The following is a 22741-nucleotide window of genomic DNA, read 5'->3' as shown; positions in this document are numbered from 1 at the left end:
GTTAGCATAAAAATAAAGCCAGAAAATGAAGAGCTGTTTAATCACTCAATTGGATTTTTTTGCCAGCATATTTCTTTTTCTCTGCAACCCACTGATAAATTGTGCTTCCTAGCTGTTTTTATAAAATCACTGAATCAAATCTAACTCTGATTACATCAGAGAAGGCTAGGTACCCTACACAATAAGAGGGGGTTTGAAATTTTGACTTGTCTACTTAAATATCACCAAAATCTGATAACAAGGTCAATTACGTCCCTGGGTAGGATTTAACCACCAACCTTTTGGTTAATAGCCGTACACACTAACCAATTGCGCCACAGAGACACTTTGCAAAAAGTTCATACTGACAAAGGCTAATAAGCATTCATCTAGAACGTTTCCTAGAAAAACTTTAAAAAGTCAATAATCTGGAGAGTTTTTGTAAGATGTTTCTTCCATCAACCAACGAAGAAACACATTGGTACTTTCCCATGATGAGTGAGTGCTTCAGGATCTCTTGCACTTACATGTGCAGCAGAGTACTGCAATGGAAGCATGCTGGGCCGATAACCCAGAGGTAGGCAGATTGAAACTACTCTCTGCTATATGCATTTTTTTTAATTAAAGTAATCCAAAATTGGGATTGATATTTTAGCTCTTTTATTTTTACTTAAAGTACAATAACTTTTACCATTTTAATTTGTTTAATAGTATATTGACAGTATTGTTTTCTTTCAAAAATCCACTTAATTTTCTTTACCCTATTATTAAAATGGTAATTGACAAAAACAAACTACATTGTCACCAGAAGAGCAATACAAAATGTACAAGTGATATATTAAAATCATCTTTCCAGCTTGAATTTCAATGATGCATTGGGGCAACGATTTTGTGAGAAACATCTTCACCCTTAAATAAAGATTTTCTTAATTCCTTACCTGTATGCTAATTAGATATCACCTTGCTTTCACATTAAACAGACTTCCACATGAGAAAGCAGCAAGGATGCAGTGGCGTTAATGTTTCCTGGTGTCAACCTGTATTATTTCAGTAGATATTGAAATGACGATGCATCTTGCTGCCTTTCCAATGAAGCAAGTTTAATTTAGTAATAGGTGAAAAACCATCCCTACAAAGGTGTTAATCAGATACTTGGCTTTGTGGACACTTTTCAGAGAACAAATTTGTTAGCATAAAAATAAAGCCAGAAAATGAAGAGCTGTTTAATCACTCAATTGGATTTTTTTGCCAGCATATTTCTTTTTCTCTGCAACCCACTGCTAAATTGTGCTTCCTAGCTGTTTTTTTTTATAAAATCACTTAATCAAATCTAACTCTGATTACATCAGAGAAGGCCAGGTACCCTACACCACAAGAGGGGGTTTGAAATTTTGACTTGTCTACTTAAAGATCACCAAAATCTGATAACAAGGTAAATTACGTCCCTGGGTGGGATTGAACCACCAACCTTTTGGATAATAACCGAACACGCTAACTGATTGCGCCACAGTGACACTTTGCAAACGTACATTCTGACAAACGCTAATAAGCATTCATCTAGAACGTTTCCTAGAAAAACTTTAAAAAGTCAATAATCTGGAGAGTTTTTGTTAGATGTTTCTTCCATCAATCAACGAAGAACATTCAAGCTGATTTCTTGCAGCAGCTGGGCACTGTAACAGCTCCAGAGCTGCTCTGTAAGGCAACTAAAAGGGTGTGGGCCCTGCAGCACTACCTGTAGTTCGCATTGTGCGTTGGAAGGCACAAAGTAAGCAGACGGGAGAAGTCAGGATAGTGCGCAAGGGCATAGAAAGGAGCGGCTCAAGAAAAGAGAAGTGGAAACAGACAGCAAACTAGGCTGGAGAGAGACCTGAGACAAAGAGATCTGAATTATACGAGAGCCGACCAGGGGAAACACAAATTATGCAGTCGAGTTTCCCACATTTGGGGAAATCGCTGGAGCAGCACACACAGAGTGCAATGGGTGAGCCTTGCCCTGGGAGAAGCACCTTCATGATCATAGTATCTCACCTGGCAGGTAAGTAGGAGTTGGGCAAGAGCTGAGGAGGGTCGCTGCTCGGGCACCCCCCTGTCAAGTGAAGGAGATCCAACTGAGGCAGCACAAGAGAACTCTCGAAAGAAGAACAAGGCTAGAGGAAGATCTGAGACACAGAAATCTGGCTTTTACCAGAGCTGACCAGAGGAAAGCACAAACACAGTCACCCACTACCACAAATAATGCAGTCGAGTTTCCCACATTTGGGGAAATCACAGGGGTCAGCATACCCAGAATGCAATGAATGAACCTCACCCTGGGAGAACAATCTTCATGACCATGGTATCTCCTATGCAAAATATGTATGATTTGGGATAGGGCTGGGGAGGGCCGCTGCTCAGGCACATCTCTGTCAAGTAAAGGAGATTCAACTGAGGCAGCACAAGGGAACTCTCATCTGGGGACAACAACTGCAGGGAGAACACATATTTTCAGATGAACATGGGAGGGCAGAAGGCTGCCTAATACTGAAGCACCCCCAAACAACAAACCAAATGCAACAACTAGTACAAGCATTCCTGGGGGAAGGCCTGCAGCAGATGGATTTGCATATGGTGATGTCATCCAAGCAGTGGGTCAAAGTTGGCTTCAACCCTCGTCTGCATATGAAAAGAGAAAAGGGGCGTGCAGGGCATGGCGGCCTTTTGCGGTGCTTGGATGACCCCTAGTTCGCATTAAACACCTCCACCCTACTTCGGTGTGGGGCTCATGTTGGCTATGCCCCAGCCCATGAAGCATTCAAGCTGATTACTTGCAGCAGCTGGGCACTGTAATAGCTACAGAGCTGCTCTGTAAGGCAAGTAAAAGGGTGTGGGCCCTGCAGCACTACCTGTAGTTCGCATTGTGCATTGGAAGGCACAAAGTAAGCAGATGGGAGAAGTCAAGATAATGCGCAAGGGCATAGAAGGGAGCGGCTCAAGAAAAGAGAAGTTGAAACAGACAGCAAACTAGGCTGGAGAGAGACCTGAGACAAACAGATCTGAATTATACGAGAGCTGACCAGGGGAAACACAAATTATGCAGTCAAGTTTCCCACATTTGGGGAAATCGCAGGAGCAGCACACCCAGAGTGCAATGGGTGAGCCTTGCCCTGGGAGAAGCACCTTCATGATCATAGTATCTCACTTGGCAGGTAAGTAGGAGTTGGGCTTGAGCTGGGGAGGGTTGATGCTAGGGCACCCCCCTGTCAAGTGAAGGAGATCCAACTGAGGCAGCACAAGGGAACTCTCGAAAGAAGAACAAGGCTAGAGGAAGATCTGAGACAAAGAAATCTGACTTTTACCAGAGCTGACCAGAGGAAAGCACAAACACAGTCCCCCACTACCACAAATAATGCAGTCGAGTTTCCCACATTTGGGGAAATCATAGGAGTCAGCATACCCAGAATGCAATGAATGAACCTCACCCTGGGAGAACAATCTTCATGACCATGGTATCTCCTATGCAAAATAAGTATGATTTGGGATAGAGCTGGGGAGGGCCGCTGCTCAGGCACATCTCTGTCAAGTAAAGGAGATTCAACTGAGGCAGCACAAGGGAACTCTCATCTGGGGACAACAACTGCTGGGAGAACACATATTTTCAGATGAACATGGGAGGGCAGAAGGCTGCCTAATACTGAAGCACCCCCAAACAACAAACCAAATGCAACAACTAGTACAAGCATTCCTGGGGGAAGGCCTACAGCAGATGGATTTGCATATGGTGATGTCATCCAAGCAGTGGGTCAAAGTTGGCTTCAACCCTCGTCTGCATATGAAAAGAAAAAAGGGATGTGCAGGGCATGGCGTCCTTTTGTGGCGCTTGGATGACCCCTAATTCACATTAAACATCTCCACCCTCCTTCGGTGTGGGGCTCATGTTGGCTATGCCCCAGCCCCTGAAGCATTCAAGATGATTTCTTGCAGCAGCTGGGCACTGTAACAGCTCCAGAGCTGTTCTGTAAAGCATGTAAAAGGGTGTGGGCCCTGCAGCACTACCTGTAGTATGCATTGTGCGTTGGAAGGCACAAAGTAAGCAGACGGGAGAGGTCAGGATAGTGCGCAAGGGCATAGAAGGGAGCGGCTCAAGAAAAGAGAAGTGGAAACAGACAGCAAACTAGGCTGGAGAAAGACCTGAGACAAAGAGATCTGAATTATACGAGAGCCGACCAGGGGAAACACAAATTATGCAGTCAAGTTTCCCACATTTGGGGAAATCGCAGGAGCGGCACACCCAGAGTGCAATGGGTGAGCCTTGCCCTGGGAGAAGCACCTTCCTGATCATAGTATCTCACCTGGCAGGTAAGTAGGAGTTGGGCTAGAGCTGGGGAGGGTCGCTGCTCGGGCACCCCCCTGTCAAGTGAAGGAGATCCAACTGAGGCAGCACAAGGGAACTCTCGAAAGAAGAACAAGGCTAGAGGAAGATCTGAGACAAAGAAATCTGACTTTTACCAGAGCTGAGCAGAGGAAAGCACAAACACAGTCCCCCACTACCACAAATAATGCAGTCGAGTTTCCCACATTTGGGGAAATCACAGGGGTCAGCATACCCAGAATGCAATGAATGAACCTCACCCTGGGAGAACAATCTTCATGACCATGGTATCTACTATGCAAAATAAGTATGATTTGGGATAGGGCTGGGGAGGGCCGCTGCTCAGGCACATCTCTGTCAAGTAAAGGAGATTCAACTGAGGCAGCACAAGGGAACTCTCATCTGGGGACAACAACTGCAGGGAGAACACATATTTTCAGATGAACATGGGAGGGCAGAAGGCTGCCTAATACTGAAGCACCCCCAAACAACAAACCAAATGCAACAACTAGTGCAAGCATTCCTGGGGGAAGGCCTGCAGCAGATTGATTTGCATATGGTAATGCCATCCAAGCAGTGGGTCAAAGTTGGCTTCAACCCTCGTCTGCATATGAAAAGAGAAAAGGGGCGTGCAGGGCATGGCGGCCTTTTGCGGCGCTTGGGTGACCCTTAGTTCGCATTAAACACCCCCACCCTCCTTCGGTGTGGGGCTCATGTTGGCAATGCCCCAGCCCCTGAAGCATTCAAGCTGATTTCTTGCAGCAGCTGGGCACTGTAACAGCTCCAGAGCTGCTCTGTGAGGCAAGTAAAAGGGTGTGGGCCCTGCAGCACTACCTGTAGTTTGCATTGTGTGTTGGAAGGCACAAAGTAAGCAGACGGGAGAAGTCAGGATAGTGCGCAAGGGCATAGAAGGGAGCGGCTCAAGAAAAGAGAAGTGGAAACAGACAGCAAACTAGGCTGGAGAGAGACCTGAGACAAAGAGATCTGAATTATACGAGAGCCGACCAGGGGAAACACAAATTATGCAGTCAAGTTTCCCACATTTGGGGAAATCACAGGGGCAGCACACCCAGAGTGCAATGGGTGAGTCTTGCCCTGGGAGAAGCACCTACATGATCATAGTATCTCACCTGGCAGGTAAGTAGGAGTTGGGCTAGAGCTGCGAAGGGTCGCTGCTCGGGTACCCCCCTGTCAAGTGAAGGAGATCCAACTGAGGCAGCACAAGGGAACTCTCGAAAGAGGAACAAGGCTAGAGGAAGATCTGAGACAAAGAAATCTGATTTTTACCAGAGTTGACCAGAAGAAAGCACAAACACAGTCCCCCACTACCACAAATAATGCAGTTGAGTTTCCCACATTTGGGGAAATCACAGGGGTCAGCATACCCAGAATGCAATGAATGAACCTCACCCTGGGAGAACAATCTTCATGACCATGGTATCTCCTATGCAAAATAAGTATGATTTGGGATAGGGCTGGGGAGGGCCGCTGCTCAGGCACATCTCTGTCAAGTAAAGGAGATTCAACTGAGGCAGCACAAGGGAACTCTCATCTGGGGACAACAACTGCAGGGAGAACACATATTTTCAGATGAACATGGGAGGGCAGAAGGCTGCCTAATACTGAAGCACCCCCAAACAACAAACCAAATGCAACAACTAGTGCAAGCATTCCTGGGGGAAGGCCTGCAGCAGATGGTTTTGCATATGGTGATGTCATCCAAGCAGTGGGTCAAAGTTGGCTTCAACCCTCGTCTGCATATGAAAAGAAAAAAGGGATGTGCAGGGCATGGCGTCCTTTTGTGGCGCTTGGATGACCCCTAATTCGCATTAAACATCTCCACCCTCCTTCGGTGTGGGGCTCATGTTGGCTATGCCCCAGCCCCTGAAGCATTCAAGATGATTTCTTGCAGCAGCTGGGCACTGTAACAGCTCCAGAGCTGCTCTGTAAAGCATGTAAAAGGGTGTGGGCCCTGCAGCACTACCTGTAGTATGCATTGTGCGTTGGAAGGCACAAAGTAAGCAGACGGGAGAGGTCAGGATAGTGCGCAAGGGCATAGAAGGGAGCGGCTCAAGAAAAGAGAAGTGGAAACAGACAGCAAACTAGGCTGGAGAAAGACCTGAGACAAAGAGATCTGAATTATATGAGAGCCGACCAGAGGAAACACAAATTATGCCGTCAAGTGTCCCACATTTGGGGAAATCGCAGGAGCAGCACACCCAGAGTGCAATGGGTGAGCCTTGCCCTGGGAGAAGCACCTTCCTGATCATAGTATCTCACCTGGCAGGTAAATAGGAGTTGGGCTAGAGCTGGGGAGGGTCGCTGCTCGTGCACCCCCCTGTCAAGTGAAGGAGATCCAACTGAGGCAGCACAAGGGAACTCTCGAAAGAAGAACAAGGCTAGAGGAAGATCTGAGACAAAGAAATCTGACTTTTACCAGAGCTGACCAGAGGAAAGCACAAACACAGTCCCCCACTACCACAAATAATGCAGTTGAGTTTCCCACATTTGGGGAAATCACAGGGGTCAGCATACCCAGAATGCAATGAATGAACCTCACCCTGGGAGAACAATCTTCATGACCATGGTATCTCCTATGCAAAATAAGTATGATTTGGGATAGGGCTGGGGAGGGCCGCTGCTCAGGCACATCTCTGTTAAGTAAAGGAGATTCAACTGAGGCAGCACAAGGGAACTCTCATCTGGGGACAACAACTGCAGGGAGAACACATATTTTCAGATGAACATGGGAGGGCAGAAGGCTGCCTAATACTGAAGCACCCCCAAACAACAAACCAAATGCAACAACTAGTGCAAGCATTCCTGGGGGAAGGCCTGCAGCAGATTGATTTGCATATGGTAATGCCATCCAAGCAGTGGGTCAAAGTTGGCTTCAACCCTCGTCTGCATATCAAAAAAGAGAAAAGGGGCGTGCAGGGCATGGCGGCCTTTTGCGGCGCTTGGATGACCTCTAGTTCGCATTAAACACCTCCACCCTCCTTCGGTGTGGGGCTCATGTTGGCTATGCCCCAGCCCCTGAAGCATTCAAGCTGATTTCTTGCAGCAGCTGGGCACTGTAACAGCTCCAGAGCTGCTCTGTAAGGCAAGTAAAAGGGTGTGGGCCCTGCAGCACTACCTGTAGTTTGCATTGTGCATTGGAAGGCACAAAGTAAGCAGACGGGAGAAGTCAGGATAGTGCGCAAGGGCATAGAAGGGAGCGGCTCAAGAAAAGAGAAGTGGAAACAGACAGCAAACTATACTGGAGAGAGACCTGAGACAAAGAGATCTGAATTATACGAGAGCCGACCAGGGGAAACACAAATTATGCAGTCAAGTGTCCCACATTTGGGGAAATTGCAGGAGCAGCACACCCAGAGTGCAATGGGTGAGCCTTGCCCTGGGAGTAGCACCTTCATGATCATAGTATCTCACCTGGCAGGTAAGTAGGAGTTGGGCTAGAGCTGGGGAGGGTCGCTGCTCGGGCACCCCCCTGTCAAGTGAAGGAGATCCAACTGAGGCAGCACAAGGGAACTCTTGAAAGAGGAACAAGGCTAGAGGAAGATCTGAGACAAAGAAATCTGACTTTTACCAGAGCTGACCAGAGGAAAGCACAAACACAGTCCCCCACTACCACAAATAATGCAGTCGAGTTTCCCACATTTGGGGAAATCACAGGGGTCAGCATACCCAGAATGCAATGAATGAACCTCACCCTGGGAGAACAATCTTCATGACCATGGTATCTCCTATGCAAAATAAGTATGATTTGGGATAGGGCTGGTGAGGCACATCTCTGTCAAGTAAAGGAGATTCAACTGAGGCAGCACAAGGGAACTCTCATCTGGGGACAACAACTGCAGGGAGAACACATATTTTCAGATGAACATGGGAGGGCAGAAGGCTGCCTAATACTGAAGCACCCCCAAACAACAAACCAAATGCAACAACTAGTACAAGCATTCCTGGGGGAAGGCCTGCAGCAGATGGTTTTGCATATGGTGATGTCATCCAAGCAGTGGGTCAAAGTTGGCTTCAACCCTCGTCTGCATATGAAAAGAGAAAAGGGGCGTGCAGGGCATGGCGGCCTTTTGCGGCGCTTGGATGACCCCTAGTTCGCATTAAACACCTCCACCCTACTTCGGTGTGGGGCTCATGTTGGCTATGCCCCAGCCCATGAAGCATTCAAGCTGATTACTTGCAGCAGCTGGGCACTGTAATAGCTCCAGAGCTGCTCTGTAAGGCAAGTAAAAGGGTGTGGGCCCTGCAGCACTACCTGTAGTTCGCATTGTGCATTGGAAGGCACAAAGTAAGCAGATGGGAGAAGTCAAGATAATGCGCAAGGGCATAGAAGGGAGCGGCTCAAGAAAAGAGAAGTTGAAACAGACAGCAAACTAGGCTGGAGAGAGACCTGAGACAAACAGATCTGAATTATACGAGAGCTGACCAGGGGAAACACAAATTATGCAGTCAAGTTTCCCACATTTGGGGAAATCGCAGGAGCAGCACACCCAGAGTGCAATGGGTGAGCCTTGCCCTGGGAGAAGCACCTTCATGATCATTGTATCTCACTTGGCAGGTAAGTAGGAGTTGGGCTTGAGCTGGGGAGGGTTGATGCTAGGGCACCCCCCTGTCAAGTGAAGGAGATCCAACTGAGGCAGCACAAGGGAACTCTCGAAAGAAGAACAAGGCTAGAGGAAGATCTGAGACAAATAAATCTGACTTTTACCAGAGCTGACCAGAGGAAAGCACAAACACAGTCCCCCACTACCACAAATAATGCAGTCGAGTTTCCCACATTTGGGGAAATCATAGGAGTCAGCATACCCAGAATGCAATGAATGAACCTCACCCTGGGAGAACAATCTTCATGACCATGGTATCTCCTATGCAAAATAAGTATGATTTGGGATAGAGCTGGGGAGGGCCGCTGCTCAGGCACATCTCTGTCAAGTAAAGGAGATTCAACTGAGGCAGCACAAGGGAACTCTCATCTGGGGACAACAACTGCTGGGAGAACACATATTTTCAGATGAACATGGGAGGGCAGAAGGCTGCCTAATACTGAAGCACCCCCAAACAACAAACCAAATGCAACAACTAGTACAAGCATTCCTGGGGGAAGTCCTACAGCAGATGGATTTGCATATGGTGATGTCATCCAAGCAGTGGGTCAAAGTTGGCTTCAACCCTCGTCTGCATATGAAAAGAAAAAAGGGATGTGCAGGGCATGGCGTCCTTTTGTGGCGCTTGGATGACCCCTAATTCACATTAAACATCTCCACCCTCCTTCGGTGTGGGGCTCATGTTGGCTATGCCCCAGCCCCTGAAGCATTCAAGATGATTTCTTGCAGCAGCTGGGCACTGTAACAGCTCCAGAGCTGTTCTGTAAAGCATGTAAAAGGGTGTGGGCCCTGCAGCACTACCTGTAGTATGCATTGTGCGTTGGAAGGCACAAAGTAAGCAGACGGGAGAGGTCAGGATAGTGCGCAAGGGCATAGAAGGGAGCGGCTCAAGAAAAGAGAAGTGGAAACAGACAGCAAACTAGGCTGGAGAAAGACCTGAGACAAAGAGATCTGAATTATACGAGAGCCGACCAGAGGAAACACAAATTATGCAGTCAAGTTTCCCACATTTGGGGAAATCGCAGGAGCGGCACACCCAGAGTGCAATGGGTGAGCCTTGCCCTGGGAGAAGCACCTTCCTGATCATAGTATCTCACCTGGCAGGTAAGTAGGAGTTGGGCTAGAGCTGGGGAGGGTCGCTGCTCGGGCACCCCCCTGTCAAGTGAAGGAGATCCAACTGAGGCAGCACAAGGGAACTCTCGAAAGAAGAACAAGGCTAGAGGAAGATCTGAGACAAAGAAATCTGACTTTTACCAGAGCTGAGCAGAGGAAAGCACAAACACAGTCCCCCACTACCACAAATAATGCAGTCGAGTTTCCCACATTTGGGGAAATCACAGGGGTCAGCATACCCAGAATGCAATGAATGAACCTCACCCTGGGAGAACAATCTTCATGACCATGGTATCTCCTATGCAAAATAAGTATGATTTGGGATAGGGCTGGGGAGGGCCGCTGCTCAGGCACATCTCTGTCAAGTAAAGGAGATTCAACTGAGGCAGCACAAGGGAACTCTCATCTGGGGACAACAACTGCAGGGAGAACACATATTTTCAGATGAACATGGGAGGGCAGAAGGCTGCCTAATACTGAAGCACCCCCAAACAACAAACCAAATGCAACAACTAGTGCAAGCATTCCTGGGGGAAGGCCTGCAGCAGATTGATTTGCATATGGTAATGCCATCCAAGCAGTGGGTCAAAGTTGGCTTCAACCCTCGTCTGCATATGAAAAGAGAAAAGGGGCGTGCAGGGCATGGCGGCCTTTTGCGGCGCTTGGGTGACCCTTAGTTCGCATTAAACACCCCCACCCTCCTTCGGTGTGGGGCTCATGTTGGCAATGCCCCAGCCCCTGAAGCATTCAAGCTGATTTCTTGCAGCAGCTGGGCACTGTAACAGCTCCAGAGCTGCTCTGTGAGGCAAGTAAAAGGGTGTGGGCCCTGCAGCACTACCTGTAGTTTGCATTGTGTGTTGGAAGGCACAAAGTAAGCAGACGGGAGAAGTCAGGATAGTGCGCAAGGGCATAGAAGGGAGCGGCTCAAGAAAAGAGAAGTGGAAACAGACAGCAAACTAGGCTGGAGAGAGACCTGAGACAAAGAGATCTGAATTATACGAGAGCCGACCAGGGGAAACACAAATTATGCAGTCAAGTTTCCCACATTTGGGGAAATCACAGGGGCAGCACACCCAGAGTGCAATGGGTGAGCCTTGCCCTGGGAGAAGCACCTACATGATCATAGTATCTCACCTGGCAGGTAAGTAGGAGTTGGGCTAGAGCTGCGAAGGGTCGCTGCTCGGGTACCCCCCTGTCAAGTGAAGGAGATCCAACTGAGGCAGCACAAGGGAACTCTCGAAAGAGGAACAAGGCTAGAGGAAGATCTGAGACAAAGAAATCTGATTTTTACCAGAGTTGACCAGAAGAAAGCACAAACACAGTCCCCCACTACCACAAATAATGCAGTTGAGTTTCCCACATTTGGGGAAATCACAGGGGTCAGCATACCCAGAATGCAATGAATGAACCTCACCCTGGGAGAACAATCTTCATGACCATGGTATCTCCTATGCAAAATAAGTATGATTTGGGATAGGGCTGGGGAGGGCCGCTGCTCAGGCACATCTCTGTCAAGTAAAGGAGATTCAACTGAGGCAGCACAAGGGAACTCTCATCTGGGGACAACAACTGCAGGGAGAAAACATATTTTCAGATGAACATGGGAGGGCAGAAGGCTGCCTAATACTGAAGCACCCCCAAACAACAAACCAAATGCAACAACTAGTGCAAGCATTCCTGGGGGAAGGCCTGCAGCAGATGGTTTTGCATATGGTGATGTCATCCAAGCAGTGGGTCAAAGTTGGCTTCAACCCTCGTCTGCATATGAAAAGAAAAAAGGGATGTGCAGGGCATGGCGTCCTTTTGTGGCGCTTGGATGACCCCTAATTCGCATTAAACATCTCCACCCTCCTTCGGTGTGGGGCTCATGTTGGCTATGCCCCAGCCCCTGAAGCATTCAAGATGATTTCTTGCAGCAGCTGGGCACTGTAACAGCTCCAGAGCTGCTCTGTAAAGCATGTAAAAGGGTGTGGGCCCTGCAGCACTACCTGTAGTATGCATTGTGCGTTGGAAGGCACAGAGTAAGCAGACGGGAGAGGTCAGGATAGTGCGCAAGGGCATAGAAGGGAGCGGCTCAAGAAAAGAGAAGTGGAAACAGACAGCAAACTAGGCTGGAGAAAGACCTGAGACAAAGAGATCTGAATTATATGAGAGCCGACCAGAGGAAACACAAATTATGCCGTCAAGTGTCCCACATTTGGGGAAATCGCAGGAGCAGCACACCCAGAGTGCAATGGGTGAGCCTTGCCCTGGGAGAAGCACCTTCCTGATCATAGTATCTCACCTGGCAGGTAAATAGGAGTTGGGCTAGAGCTGGGGAGGGTCGCTGCTCGTGCACCCCCCTGTCAAGTGAAGGAGATCCAACTGAGGCAGCACAAGGGAACTCTCGAAAGAAGAACAAGGCTAGAGGAAGATCTGAGACAAAGAAATCTGACTTTTACCAGAGCTGACCAGAGGAAAGCACAAACACAGTCCCCCACTACCACAAATAATGCAGTTGAGTTTCCCACATTTGGGGAAATCACAGGGGTCAGCATACCCAGAATGCAATGAATGAACCTCACCCTGGGAGAACAATCTTCATGACCATGGTATCTCCTATGCAAAATAAGTATGATTTGGGATAGGGCTGGGGAGGGCCGCTGCTCAGGCACATCTCTGTCAAGTAAAGGAGATTCAACTGAGGCAGCACAAGGGAACTCTCATCTGGGGACAACAACTGCAGGGAGAACACATATTTTCAGATGAACATGGGAGGGCAGAAGGCTGCCTAATACTGAAGCACCCCCAAACAACAAACCAAATGCAACAACTAGTGCAAGCATTCCTGGGGGAAGGCCTGCAGCAGATTGATTTGCATATGGTAATGCCATCCAAGCAGTGGGTCAAAGTTGGCTTCAACCCTCGTCTGCATATCAAAAAAGAGAAAAGGGGCGTGCAGGGCATGGCGGCCTTTTGCGGCGCTTGGATGACCTCTAGTTCGCATTAAACACCTCCACCCTCCTTCGGTGTGGGGCTCATGTTGGCTATGCCCCAGCCCCTGAAGCATTCAAGCTGATTTCTTGCAGCAGCTGGGCACTGTAACAGCTCCAGAGCTGCTCTGTAAGGCAAGTAAAAGGGTGTGGGCCCTGCAGCACTACCTGTAGTTTGCATTGTGCATTGGAAGGCACAAAGTAAGCAGACGGGAGAAGTCAGGATAGTGCGCAAGGGCATAGAAGGGAGCGGCTCAAGAAAAGAGAAGTGGAAACAGACAGCAAACTATACTGGAGAGAGACCTGAGACAAAGAGATCTGAATTATACGAGAGCCGACCAGGGGAAACACAAATTATGCAGTCAAGTGTCCCACATTTGGGGAAATTGCAGGAGCAGCACACCCAGAGTGCAATGGGTGAGCCTTGCCCTGGGAGTAGCACCTTCATGATCATAGTATCTCACCTGGCAGGTAAGTAGGAGTTGGGCTAGAGCTGGGGAGGGTCGCTGCTCGGGCACCCCCCTGTCAAGTGAAGGAGATCCAACTGAGGCAGCACAAGGGAACTCTTGAAAGAGGAACAAGGCTAGAGGAAGATCTGAGACAAAGAAATCTGACTTTTACCAGAGCTGACCAGAGGAAAGCACAAACACAGTCCCCCACTACCACAAATAATGCAGTCGAGTTTCCCACATTTGGGGAAATCACAGGGGTCATCATACCCAGAATGCAATGAATGAACCTCACCCTGGGAGAACAATCTTCATGACCATGGTATCTCCTATGCAAAATAAGTATGATTTGGGATAGGGCTGGTGAGGGCCGCTGCTCAGGCACATCTCTGTCAAGTAAAGGAGATTCAACTGAGGCAGCACAAGGGAACTCTCATCTGGGGACAACAACTGCAGGGAGAACACATATTTTCAGATGAACATGGGAGGGCAGAAGGCTGCCTAATACTGAAGCACCCCCAAACAACAAACCAAATGCAACAACTAGTACAAGCATTCCTGGGGGAAGGCCTGCAGCAGATGGATTTGCATATGGTGATGTCATCCAAGCAGTGGGTCAAAGTTGGCTTCAACCCTCATCTGCATATGAAAAGAGAAAAGGGGCGTGCAGGGCATGGCGGCCTTTTGCGGCGCTTGGATGACCCCTAGTTCGCATTAAACACCTCCACCCTCATTCGGTGTGGGGCTCATGTTGGCTATGCCCCAGCCCCTGAAGCATTCAAGCTGATTTCTTGCAGCAGCTGGGCACTGTAACAGCTCCAGAGTTGCTCTGTAAGTCAAGTAAAAGGGTGTGGGCCCTGCAGCACTACCTGTAGTTCGCATTGTGCGTTGGAAGGCACAAAGTAAGCAGACGGGAGAAGTCAGGATAGTGCGCAAGGGCATAGAAGGGAGCGGCTCAAGAAAAGAGAAGTGGAAACAGACAGCAAACTAGGCTGGAGAGAGACCTGAGACAAAGAGATCTGAATTATATGAGAGCCGACCAGGGGAAACACAAATTATGCAGTCAAGTTTCCCACATTTGGGGAAATCAAAGGGGCAGCACACCCAGAGTGCAATGGGTGAGCCTTGCCCTGGGAGAAGCACCTACATGATCATAGTATCTCACCTGGCAGGTAAGTAGGAGTTGGGCTAGAGCTGGGGAGGGTCGCTGCTCGGGCACCCCCCTGTCAAGTGAAGGAGATCCAACTGAGGCAGCACAAGGGAACTCTCGAAAGAAGAACAAGGCTAGAGGAAGATCTGAGACAAAGAAATCTGACTTTTACCAGAGCTGACCAGAGGAAAGCACAAACACAGTCCCCCACTACCACAAATAATGCAGTCGAGTTTCCCACATTTGGGGAAATCACAGGGGTCATCATACCAAGAATGCAATGAATGAACCTCACCCTGGGAGAACAATCTTCATGACCATGATATCTCCTATGCAAAATAAGTATGATTTGGGATAGGGCTGGGGAGGGCCGCTGCTCAGGCACATCTCTGTCAAGTAAAGGCGATTCAACTGAGGCAGCACAAGGGAACTCTCATCTGGGGACAACAACTGCAGGGAGAACACATATTTTCAGATGAACATGGGAGGGCAGAAGGCTGCCTAATACTGAAGCACCCCCAAACAACAAACCAAATGCAACAACTAGTGCAAGCATTCCTGGGGGAAGGCCTGCAGCAGATGGATTTGCATATGGTGATGTCATCCAAGCAGTGGGTCAAAGTTGGCTTCAACCCTCGTCTGCATATGAAAAGAAAAAAGGGATGTGCAGGGCATGGCGGCCTTTTGCGGCGCTTGCATGACCCCTAATTCGCATTAAACACCTCCACCCTCCTTCGGTGTGGGGCTCATGTTGGCTATGCCCCAGCACCTGAAGCATTCAAGCTGATTTCTTGCAGCAGCTGGGCACTGTAACAGCTCCAGAGCTGCTCTGTAAGGCAACTAAAAGGGTGTGGGCCCTGCAGCACTACCTGTAGTTCGCATTGTGCGTTGGAAGGCACAAAGTAAGCAGACGGGAGAAGTCAGGATAGTGCGCAAGGGCATAGAAGGGAGCGGTTCAAGAAAAGAGAAGTGGAAACAGACAGCAAACTAGGCTGGAGAGAGACCTGAGACAAAGAGATCTGAATTATACGAGAGCCGACCAGAGGAAACACAAATTATGCCGTCAAGTATCCCACATTTGGGGAAATCGCAGGAGCAGCACACCCAGAGTGCAATGGGTGAGCCTTGCCCTGGGAGAAGCACCTTCCTGATCATAGTATCTCACCTGGCAGGTAAGTAGGAGTTGGGCTAGAGCTGGGGAGGGTCGCTGCTCGGGCACCCCCCTGTCAAGTGAAGGAGATCCAACTGAGGCAGCACAAGGGAACTCTCGAAAGAAGAACAAGGCTAGAGGAAGATCTGAGACAAAGAAATCTGACTTTTACCAGAGCTGACCAGAGGAAAGCACAAACACAGTCCCCCTCTACCACAAATAATGCAGTCGAGTTTTCCACATTTGGGGAAATCACAGGGGTCATCATACCCAGAATGCAATGAATGAACCTCACCCTGGGAGAACAATCTTCATGACCATGATATCTCCTATGCAAAATAAGTATGATTTGGGATAGGGCTGGGGAGGGCCGCTGCTCAGGCACATCTCTGTCAAGTAAAGGCGATTCAACTGAGGCAGCACAAGGGAACTCTCATCTGGGGACAACAACTGCAGGGAGAACACATATTTTCAGATGAACATGGGAGGGCAGAAGGCTGCCTAATACTGAAGCACCCCCAAACAACAAACCAAATGCAACAACTAGTACAAGCATTCCTGGGGGAAGGCCTGCAGCAGATGGATTTGCATATGGTGATGTCATCCAAGCAGTGGGTCAAAGTTGGCTTCAACCCTCATCTGCATATGAAAAGAAAAAAGGGATGTGCAGGGCATGGCGTCCTTTTGTGGCGCTTGGATGACCCTTAATTCGTATTAAACATCTCCACCCTCCTTCGGTGTGGGGCTCATGTTGGCTATGCCCCAGCCCGTGAAGCATTCAAGATGATTTCTTGCAGCAGCTGGGCACTGTAACAGCTCCAGAGCTGTTCTGTAAAGCATGTAAAAGGGTGTGGGCCCTGCAGCACTACCTGTAGTATGCATTGTGCGTTGGAAGGCACAAAGTAAGCAGACGGGAGAGGTCAGGATAGTGCGCAAGGGCATAGAAGGGAGCGGCTCAAGAAAAGAGAAGTGGAAACAGACAGCAAACTAGGCTGGAGAAAGACCTGAGACAAAGAGATCTGAATTATACGAGAGCCGACCAGAGGAAACACAAATTATGCAGTCAAGTTTCCCACATTTGGGGAAATCGCAGGAGCAGCACACCCAGAGTGCAATGGGTGAGCCTTGCCCTGGGAGAAGCACCTTCCTGATCATAGTATCTCACCTGGCAGGTAAGTAGGAGTTGGGCTAGAGCTGGGGAGGGTCGCTGCTCGGGCACCCCCCTGTCAAGTGAAGGAGATCCAACTGAGGCAGCACAAGGGAACTCTCGAAAGAAGAACAAGGCTAGAGGAAGATCTGAGACAAAGAAATCTGACTTTTACCAGAGCTGACCAGAGGAAAGCACAAACACAGTCCCCCACTACCACAAATAATGCAGTCGAGTTTCCCACATTTGGGGAAATCACAGGGGTCAGCATACCCAGAATGCAATGAATGAACCTCACCCTGGGAGAACAATCTTCATGACCATGGTATCTCCTATGCAAAATAAGTATGATTTGGGATAGGGCTGGGGAGGGCCGCTGCTCAGGCACATCTCTGTCAAGTAAAGGAGATTCAACTGAGGCAGCACAAGGGAACTCTCATCTGGGGACAACAACTGCAGGGAGAACACATATTTTCAGATGAACATGGGAGGGCAGAAGGCTGCCTAATACTGAAGCACCCCCAAACAACAAACCAAATGCAACAACTAGTGCAAGCATTCCTGGGGGAAGGCCTGCAGCAGATTGATTTGCATATGGTAATGCCATCCAAGCAGTGGGTCAAAGTTGGCTTCAACCCTCGTCTGCATATGAAAAGAGAAAAGGGGCGTGCAGGGCATGGCGGCCTTTTGCGGCGCTTGGGTGACCCTTAGTTCGCATTAAACACCCCCACCCTCCTTCGGTGTGGGGCTCATGTTGGCAATGACCCAGCCCCTGAAGCATTCAAGCTGATTTCTTGCAGCAGCTGGGTACTGTAACAGCTCCAGAGCTGCTCTGTGAGGCAAGTAAAAGGGTGTGGGCCCTGCAGCACTACCTGTAGTTTGCATTGTGTGTTGGAAGGCACAAAGTAAACAGACGGGAGAAGTCAGGATAGTGCGCAAGGGCATAGAAGGGAGCGGCTCAAGAAAAGAGAAGTGGAAACAGACAGCAAACTAGGCTGGAGAGAGACCTGAGACAAAGAGATCTGAATTATACGAGAGACGACCAGGGGAAACACAAATTATGCAGTCAAGTTTCCCACATTTGGGGAAATCACAGGGGCAGCACACCCAGAGTGCAATGGGTGAGCCTTGCCCTGGGAGAAGCACCTACATGATCATAGTATCTCACCTGGCAGGTAAGTAGGAGTTGGGCTAGAGCTGGGGAGGGTCGCTGCTCGGGTACCCCCCTGTCAAGTGAAGGAGATCCAACTGAGGCAGCACAAGGGAACTCTCGAAAGAGGAACAAGGCTAGAGGAAGATCTGAGACAAAGAAATCTGATTTTTACCAGAGTTGACCAGAAGAAAGCACAAACACAGTCCCCCACTACCACAAATAATGCAGTCGAGTTTCCCACATTTGGGGAAATCACAGGGGTCAGCATACCCAGAATGCAATGAATGAACCTCACCCTGGGAGAACAATCTTCATGACCATGGTATCTCCTATGCAAAATAAGTATGATTTGGGATAGGGCTGGGGAGGGCCGCTGCTCAGGCACATCTCTGTCAAGTAAAGGAGATTCAACTGAGGCAGCACAAGGGAACTCTCATCTGGGGACAACAACTGCAGGGAGAACACATATTTTCAGATGAACATGGGAGGGCAGAAGGCTGCCTAATACTGAAGCACCCCCAAACAACAAACCAAATGCAACAACTAGTGCAAGCATTCCTGGGGGAAGGCCTGCAGCAGATGGATTTGCATATGGTGATGTCATCCAAGCAGTGGGTCAAAGTTGGCTTCAACCCTCGTCTGCATATGAAAAGAAAAAAGGGATGTGCAGGGCATGGTGTCCTTTTGTGGCGCTTGGATGACCCCTCCTTCGGTGTGGGGCTCATGTTGGCTATGCCCCAGCCCCTGAAGCATTCAAGATGATTTCTTGCAGCAGCTGGGCACTGTAACAGCTCCAGAGTTGCTCTGTAAAGCATGTAAAAGGGTGTGGGCCCTGCAGCACTACCTGTAGTATGCATTGTGCGTTGGAAGGCACAAAGTAAGCAGACGGGAGAGGTCAGGATAGTGCGCAACTGCATAGAAGGGAGCGGCTCAAGAAAAGAGAAGTGGAAACAGACAGCAAACTAGGCTGGAGAAAGACCTGAGACAAAGAGATCTGAATTATATGAGAGCCGACCAGAGGAAACACAAATTATGCAGTCAAGTGTCCCACATTTGGGGAAATCGCAGGAGCAGCACACCCAGAGTGCAATGGGTGAGCCTTGCCCTGGGAGAAGCACCTTCCTGATCATAGTATCTCACCTGGCAGGTAAATAGGAGTTGGGCTAGAGCTGGGGAGGGTCGCTGCTCGGGCACCACCCTGTCAAGTGAAGGAGATCCAACTGAGGCAGCACAAGGGAACTCTCGAAAGAAGAACAAGGCTAGAGGAAGATCTGAGACAAAGAAATCTGACTTTTACCAGAGCTGACCAGAGGAAAGCACAAACACAGTCCCCCACTACCACAAATAATGCAGTCGAGTTTCCCACATTTGGGGAAATCACAGGGGTCAGCATACCCAGAATGCAATGAATGAACCTCACCCTGGGAAAACAATCTTCATGACCATGGTATCTCCTATGCAAAATAAGTATGATTTGAGATAGGGCTGGGGAGGGCCGCTGCTCAGGCACATCTCTGTCAAGTAAAGGAGATTCAACTGAGGCAGCACAAGGGAACTCTCATCTGGGGACAACAACTGCAGGGAGAACACATATTTTCAGATGAACATGGGAGGGCAGAAGGCTGCCTAATACTGAAGCACCCCCAAACAACAAACCAAATGCAACAACTAGTGCAAGCATTCCTGGGGGAAGGCCTGCAGCAGATTGATTTGCATATGGTAATGCCATCCAAGCAGTGGGTCAAAGTTGGCTTCAACTCTCGTCTGCATATGAAAAGGGAAAAGGGGCGTGCAGGGCATGGCGGCCTTTTGCGGCGCTTGGATGACCCCTAGTTCGCATTAAACACCTCCACCCTCCTTCGGTGTGGGGCTCATGTTGGCTATGCCCCAGCCCCTGAAGCATTCAAGCTGATTTCTTGCAGCAGCTGGGCACTGTAACAGCCCCAGAGCTGCTCTGTAAGGCAAGTAAAAGGGTGTGGGCCCTGCAGTACTACCTGTAGTTTGCATTGTGCATTGGAAAGCACAAAGTAAGCAGACGGGAGAAGTCAGGATAGTGCGGAGGGCTGGGTCAGTTGATTGTGGGCGAGTTTGTAAGCCATTGGCGGTGGCAGCGGGTATCGGCTCAGAGGCAGTAGCGGGCATTGGCTAAGGGTCATGGGCAGGATTCGGCGGACATTATGGCTGTAGTGCCTCACTAGCCACTGACCTCACCGCACGCCACTGTGGGACAGATGTAACATGCAGAGAGAGGTAGATTTGGGAGGGGGAATGTCCTAGCATAACTGTTAATTGCAGTGTAATACTGTAATTCAGCTGTGCAGCATTTGTGGCTAAATGTCAAAGAAGCCAGTATTTACCCTGCATGCAAAACAATAAATGTATTTGAACATACCTCCCAACTATCCCAATTTTTGCAGGACAGTCACTTTTTTGGGGAATGTCCAGCTAACCCAAACACCCCCCCCCCCCTTCCCATGGGGAAGGGGGGGGGATGGGGGGTGGAAGGCTCCCTGTAGCTTGTTGCTCTGCAAATATGCACATTGTGGGTAATTCAGACCTGATCGCTAGGGTGTGTTTTTTGCATCCCTGTAATCAGGTAGTTGTCGCCTACAGCGGAAGGGAAAATTTGCTGTGCAGGTGTGTGATCACATGTGCACAAGAGCTGCACAGCTCAGCACTTACTCAGCCATTGAGGTGACGTCACAAATCCTCCCACAAAACGCCGGGTCCCTCCAGTGTTTTTCCGGACACTCCCTAGACACATTCAGTTGCCACCCACACAAACACCCTCTTCTTGTCAAACTTCTTGTGATCTCCGGGCCGTCGCACTTACGCATTGTGGCGCATACGCATGTGCAATGCAAACCAGATTGCCCGCTGGGTGAAAATAAATTGAAGCGATCTGGTCTGAATAAGCCTCAATCTCTATTCACGGGAGACAGAGGGGCTGGGGCATGGCCAGCAGCTCACAGAGCACCTATAATGACAAAAATGGGAGACATGGCTCATGATCGCGATATACCTGCGAAGGTACGCCCTCTACTGATTGACAGGCAGAGGCATTCGTATTTTCTGCGGGGCACCCGGAGAAAATGTAGGCACATGCACAGGATGGACCCTGCGTATATGCCCCCATCCTCTTCATAGTTTTTGCGGTTGGAACGCGTATTACGATCCAAACTGAATTAGGCCCTATGTCTTATATACACGAGCAGTGTGAAAACATCAATCGATGGGGGTAATTCCAAGTTGATCGCAGCAGGAATTTTGTTAGCAGTTGGGCAAAACCATGTGTACTGCAGGGGAGGCAGATATAACATGTGCAGAAAGAGTTAGATTTGGGTGAGTTATTTTGTTTCTGTGCAGGGTAAGCCCCACACATTAATGCCCTTTGGAACATATTATGTCACTCACCACAATATCTGTGATACACTATGCCCTACAGTAAAGCTTCTAATTACTTTTACAAAAACTGCTCAATGCCAAGAGTTTCACGTGCTGGGTGTCATGCTCATTGCCAGGGGTTTCACTCTCTGGGTGTCATGCTCATTGCCAGGGGGAACGCAGTAGGGGGTGTTATATAGTAAGCACCACTATGGCATAGTATATAGCATTATATATATTGTGAGCACTGGTGATGTTGAGTGCAGTAGAGCTGCTGCTGGGTAATTACAATTTACTACAACCACCAATATATTCTGCTGCACTATATATATGCAAAGCTAATTCTGCTGGGTAATTACAATTGACTACAACCACCAATATATTCTGCTGCACTATATCTATATTTGCAAAGCTAATTCTGCTGGGTAATTACAATTGACTACAACCACCAATATATTCTGCTGCACTATATCTATATATGAAAAGCTAATTCTGCTGAGTAATTACAATTGACTACAACCACCAATATATTCTGCTGCACTATATCTATATATGCAAAGCTAATTCTGCTGGGTAATGCAAATTGAAACATTATTGTATAGTATGTGATTTTTAAGTACTTTTTTAAAGTTTTGAATGATATAGACCCAGTTTAATCTTTGTGGAATGCCTGGTTGTTGTTTTTAAGGTAATTTATTGCCTGGCATTTGAGGGGGTGGGGTGTGGTTACAGATTTCAATTATTGGTTTCACTTGTAATAGTCTTCTACTTAAGTCCAATGGTGTAGGCTGTGCAAAGCCGTTTGGCTGTGCATTTATTGATCCAAGCGTGCATTTTTATCAAAGCGTGATAAAATTGACACATAACAGCAGCGTTCAATCAGCGTTAATTTATCTTCAGCTGATATCGATTGTGAATTGACGTTTCTTCTCTTCTTGTCACCTACAGGTAATTACAATTGACTACAACCACCAATATATTCTGCTGCACTATATCTATATATGCAAAGCTAATTCTGCTGGGTAATGCAAATTGAAACATTATCGCATAGTATGTGATTTTTAAGTACTTTTTTAAAGTTTTGAATGATAGAGACCCAGTTTAATCTTTGTGGAATGCCTGGTTGTTGTTTTTAAGGTAATTTATTGCCTGGCATTTGAGGGGGTGGGGTGTGGTTACAGATTTCAATTATTGGTTTCACTTGTAATAGTCTTCTACTTAAGTCCAATGGTGTAGGCTGTGCAAAGCCATTTGGCTGTGCATTTATTGAT

General features: G+C 48.4%; 31 non-coding genes and 1 pseudogene across 31 annotated transcripts; all 32 read right to left on the bottom strand.

The window, feature by feature from the left end:
• Positions 1 to 1862: 1862 nt before the first annotated feature.
• Positions 1863 to 2025, bottom strand: LOC135014899 (U1 spliceosomal RNA). The gene has a single exon (XR_010213255.1). It is a non-coding gene; the product is annotated as a U1 spliceosomal RNA (small nuclear RNA).
• A 152-nt stretch (positions 2026 to 2177) lies between these two features.
• LOC135014890 (U1 spliceosomal RNA) lies at positions 2178 to 2341 on the bottom strand. The gene has a single exon (XR_010213247.1). It is a non-coding gene; the product is annotated as a U1 spliceosomal RNA (small nuclear RNA).
• A 671-nt stretch (positions 2342 to 3012) lies between these two features.
• Positions 3013 to 3175, bottom strand: LOC135014901 (U1 spliceosomal RNA). Its single transcript, XR_010213257.1, has one exon. It is a non-coding gene; the product is annotated as a U1 spliceosomal RNA (small nuclear RNA).
• Positions 3176 to 3327: 152 nt separating this feature from the next.
• Positions 3328 to 3491, bottom strand: LOC135014886 (U1 spliceosomal RNA). Its single transcript, XR_010213243.1, has one exon. It is a non-coding gene; the product is annotated as a U1 spliceosomal RNA (small nuclear RNA).
• A 671-nt stretch (positions 3492 to 4162) lies between these two features.
• LOC135014896 (U1 spliceosomal RNA) lies at positions 4163 to 4325 on the bottom strand. Its single transcript, XR_010213252.1, has one exon. It is a non-coding gene; the product is annotated as a U1 spliceosomal RNA (small nuclear RNA).
• A 152-nt stretch (positions 4326 to 4477) lies between these two features.
• On the bottom strand, positions 4478 to 4641 carry LOC135014888 (U1 spliceosomal RNA). The gene has a single exon (XR_010213245.1). It is a non-coding gene; the product is annotated as a U1 spliceosomal RNA (small nuclear RNA).
• Positions 4642 to 5312: 671 nt separating this feature from the next.
• LOC135014910 (U1 spliceosomal RNA) lies at positions 5313 to 5475 on the bottom strand. The gene has a single exon (XR_010213265.1). It is a non-coding gene; the product is annotated as a U1 spliceosomal RNA (small nuclear RNA).
• A 152-nt stretch (positions 5476 to 5627) lies between these two features.
• On the bottom strand, positions 5628 to 5791 carry LOC135014882 (U1 spliceosomal RNA). The gene has a single exon (XR_010213237.1). It is a non-coding gene; the product is annotated as a U1 spliceosomal RNA (small nuclear RNA).
• Positions 5792 to 6462: 671 nt separating this feature from the next.
• On the bottom strand, positions 6463 to 6625 carry LOC135014909 (U1 spliceosomal RNA). Its single transcript, XR_010213264.1, has one exon. It is a non-coding gene; the product is annotated as a U1 spliceosomal RNA (small nuclear RNA).
• Positions 6626 to 6777: 152 nt separating this feature from the next.
• LOC135014892 (U1 spliceosomal RNA) lies at positions 6778 to 6941 on the bottom strand. The gene has a single exon (XR_010213248.1). It is a non-coding gene; the product is annotated as a U1 spliceosomal RNA (small nuclear RNA).
• A 673-nt stretch (positions 6942 to 7614) lies between these two features.
• Positions 7615 to 7777, bottom strand: LOC135014898 (U1 spliceosomal RNA). Its single transcript, XR_010213254.1, has one exon. It is a non-coding gene; the product is annotated as a U1 spliceosomal RNA (small nuclear RNA).
• A 152-nt stretch (positions 7778 to 7929) lies between these two features.
• LOC135014912 (U1 spliceosomal RNA) lies at positions 7930 to 8093 on the bottom strand. Its single transcript, XR_010213267.1, has one exon. It is a non-coding gene; the product is annotated as a U1 spliceosomal RNA (small nuclear RNA).
• Positions 8094 to 8751: 658 nt separating this feature from the next.
• LOC135014906 (U1 spliceosomal RNA) lies at positions 8752 to 8914 on the bottom strand. The gene has a single exon (XR_010213262.1). It is a non-coding gene; the product is annotated as a U1 spliceosomal RNA (small nuclear RNA).
• A 152-nt stretch (positions 8915 to 9066) lies between these two features.
• On the bottom strand, positions 9067 to 9230 carry LOC135014885 (U1 spliceosomal RNA). Its single transcript, XR_010213242.1, has one exon. It is a non-coding gene; the product is annotated as a U1 spliceosomal RNA (small nuclear RNA).
• A 671-nt stretch (positions 9231 to 9901) lies between these two features.
• LOC135014894 (U1 spliceosomal RNA) lies at positions 9902 to 10064 on the bottom strand. The gene has a single exon (XR_010213250.1). It is a non-coding gene; the product is annotated as a U1 spliceosomal RNA (small nuclear RNA).
• A 152-nt stretch (positions 10065 to 10216) lies between these two features.
• Positions 10217 to 10380, bottom strand: LOC135014911 (U1 spliceosomal RNA). The gene has a single exon (XR_010213266.1). It is a non-coding gene; the product is annotated as a U1 spliceosomal RNA (small nuclear RNA).
• Positions 10381 to 11051: 671 nt separating this feature from the next.
• On the bottom strand, positions 11052 to 11214 carry LOC135014904 (U1 spliceosomal RNA). The gene has a single exon (XR_010213260.1). It is a non-coding gene; the product is annotated as a U1 spliceosomal RNA (small nuclear RNA).
• A 152-nt stretch (positions 11215 to 11366) lies between these two features.
• On the bottom strand, positions 11367 to 11530 carry LOC135014881 (U1 spliceosomal RNA). Its single transcript, XR_010213236.1, has one exon. It is a non-coding gene; the product is annotated as a U1 spliceosomal RNA (small nuclear RNA).
• A 671-nt stretch (positions 11531 to 12201) lies between these two features.
• Positions 12202 to 12364, bottom strand: LOC135014908 (U1 spliceosomal RNA). The gene has a single exon (XR_010213263.1). It is a non-coding gene; the product is annotated as a U1 spliceosomal RNA (small nuclear RNA).
• A 152-nt stretch (positions 12365 to 12516) lies between these two features.
• LOC135014879 (U1 spliceosomal RNA) lies at positions 12517 to 12680 on the bottom strand. Its single transcript, XR_010213235.1, has one exon. It is a non-coding gene; the product is annotated as a U1 spliceosomal RNA (small nuclear RNA).
• Positions 12681 to 13353: 673 nt separating this feature from the next.
• Positions 13354 to 13516, bottom strand: LOC135014897 (U1 spliceosomal RNA). The gene has a single exon (XR_010213253.1). It is a non-coding gene; the product is annotated as a U1 spliceosomal RNA (small nuclear RNA).
• A 152-nt stretch (positions 13517 to 13668) lies between these two features.
• On the bottom strand, positions 13669 to 13832 carry LOC135014887 (U1 spliceosomal RNA). The gene has a single exon (XR_010213244.1). It is a non-coding gene; the product is annotated as a U1 spliceosomal RNA (small nuclear RNA).
• A 692-nt stretch (positions 13833 to 14524) lies between these two features.
• On the bottom strand, positions 14525 to 14666 carry LOC135014907 (U1 spliceosomal RNA; annotated as a pseudogene).
• A 152-nt stretch (positions 14667 to 14818) lies between these two features.
• LOC135014893 (U1 spliceosomal RNA) lies at positions 14819 to 14982 on the bottom strand. The gene has a single exon (XR_010213249.1). It is a non-coding gene; the product is annotated as a U1 spliceosomal RNA (small nuclear RNA).
• Positions 14983 to 15653: 671 nt separating this feature from the next.
• LOC135014900 (U1 spliceosomal RNA) lies at positions 15654 to 15816 on the bottom strand. The gene has a single exon (XR_010213256.1). It is a non-coding gene; the product is annotated as a U1 spliceosomal RNA (small nuclear RNA).
• Positions 15817 to 15968: 152 nt separating this feature from the next.
• Positions 15969 to 16132, bottom strand: LOC135014889 (U1 spliceosomal RNA). Its single transcript, XR_010213246.1, has one exon. It is a non-coding gene; the product is annotated as a U1 spliceosomal RNA (small nuclear RNA).
• A 671-nt stretch (positions 16133 to 16803) lies between these two features.
• Positions 16804 to 16966, bottom strand: LOC135014895 (U1 spliceosomal RNA). The gene has a single exon (XR_010213251.1). It is a non-coding gene; the product is annotated as a U1 spliceosomal RNA (small nuclear RNA).
• Positions 16967 to 17118: 152 nt separating this feature from the next.
• LOC135014903 (U1 spliceosomal RNA) lies at positions 17119 to 17282 on the bottom strand. The gene has a single exon (XR_010213259.1). It is a non-coding gene; the product is annotated as a U1 spliceosomal RNA (small nuclear RNA).
• Positions 17283 to 17953: 671 nt separating this feature from the next.
• LOC135014905 (U1 spliceosomal RNA) lies at positions 17954 to 18116 on the bottom strand. Its single transcript, XR_010213261.1, has one exon. It is a non-coding gene; the product is annotated as a U1 spliceosomal RNA (small nuclear RNA).
• Positions 18117 to 18268: 152 nt separating this feature from the next.
• On the bottom strand, positions 18269 to 18432 carry LOC135014884 (U1 spliceosomal RNA). The gene has a single exon (XR_010213239.1). It is a non-coding gene; the product is annotated as a U1 spliceosomal RNA (small nuclear RNA).
• Positions 18433 to 19078: 646 nt separating this feature from the next.
• Positions 19079 to 19241, bottom strand: LOC135014902 (U1 spliceosomal RNA). Its single transcript, XR_010213258.1, has one exon. It is a non-coding gene; the product is annotated as a U1 spliceosomal RNA (small nuclear RNA).
• Positions 19242 to 19393: 152 nt separating this feature from the next.
• LOC135014883 (U1 spliceosomal RNA) lies at positions 19394 to 19557 on the bottom strand. Its single transcript, XR_010213238.1, has one exon. It is a non-coding gene; the product is annotated as a U1 spliceosomal RNA (small nuclear RNA).
• Between the last annotated feature and the right edge of the window lie 3184 nt (positions 19558 to 22741).

Source organism: Pseudophryne corroboree, unplaced genomic scaffold, assembly GCF_028390025.1.
Source record: "Pseudophryne corroboree isolate aPseCor3 unplaced genomic scaffold, aPseCor3.hap2 scaffold_2919, whole genome shotgun sequence".
Classification (NCBI taxonomy): Eukaryota; Metazoa; Chordata; class Amphibia; order Anura; family Myobatrachidae; genus Pseudophryne; species Pseudophryne corroboree.
This window is presented reverse-complemented; position numbering and strand designations above follow the sequence as displayed.